We start from the raw sequence: 1,287 nt of genomic DNA, 5'->3' as shown, positions 1-1,287 counted from the left end.
CTATAAATATTCTTAAGCAAGACACTTCCTAGATCAAATATTTTCTCTTATATTGCTGTTACAACGTGTCCATCGTAAACCATAAGTAGAAAATTCCATAGTATTTAGGACACCACGATCACCAACATTTTATGTACGAAATGTTCTAGGTTGGTTTATAGACTGCCATTAAAAGTTGTTGTGTTCCTTTTTTATATATATAATGACGGTCATCTTGAAAGAAACAGGATTTTTCCGGACATTTGTTCAGTGAAACAAGAAATCAGTTACACTACGTTTCGAGATCTGCAATCTGATCTCTTCTTCAGGTAAATAACAAACCTAATACATAATTACAAACTAGGTTCAAATAAACATATCATACCAAAGGTTTGTGGCATGCCTAAGACAGGAATCACAAGTCATGGCAGACAAAAACAAGATGGCGGAAATAAAAAGGAAGGGGGGGCAGGGATGGGCCCTTTTTTATTATTGGTTCATGCTAGATAAACTTCTTAAAACCATATTGTGACTCCGCATTGGTTTATTACAAATATTTGATCAGTTTGATACTTTTAGTTTTCTTTTCAGTTCATTTTTTAGGATTGGCAAACAAAGCGGCCTAGTCTCGACTGATGGTTGACTGATTGGGTGGTCTGCCAATTTAATGTATGTTGCGTGGATTAATTTCCTTTTAAAGAAATGTGGTTCAACATAATACATCGAGTACCGTATATTTACCAGAAGATGAGATCAGAATGGAGATCTCGAAACTTAGTGTTACTGATTTCTTGTTTCACTGAACGATGGAAAATGTCGGGAAAATCCTGTTTCCTTCACAATCCTTTCATCGTCAAAAATCACCTTTAAACAAAGAATAGTCATTTTGATAGGCATTGTGAAGTTGGAAAATTGTGGGGTTTCAATCGCATTTAAATGGGTGATTTGTCTCATGAATAATTATTATTTATGTTTTGAGAGCAAAAAATAAATATTCAAATTTCATTTTTGTAAGACATAGCGTATTTTAAAACAAAAAATAGTTCTTTTAATAATATTTAAACTCCATTTAACCCTATATTTGGTAAATTATTAATGAAAATATTTTTTCTTTAGCTCACGAGATATTTGTGTTCCAAAATTCTTATTTTCAGATTTTGGGAGCATAAGTAAGGGCATTCCTGTTATGAATATAAATTTATAAAACAGCTAGTCTCGATAAAATAATACAATTTAGAATAAAAATTAATACAAAGTAGGAAGAATGTAGTTAGCTAAGGTTTAGCGCAGCCTATCACTCATGGGACA

The sequence above is a fragment of the Homalodisca vitripennis genome, chromosome 7 (genome assembly GCF_021130785.1).
Source record: "Homalodisca vitripennis isolate AUS2020 chromosome 7, UT_GWSS_2.1, whole genome shotgun sequence".
NCBI lineage: Eukaryota > Metazoa > Arthropoda > Insecta > Hemiptera > Cicadellidae > Homalodisca > Homalodisca vitripennis.
The sequence above is the reverse complement of the archived record's forward strand: the minus strand, read 5'-3'. Positions refer to the sequence as shown.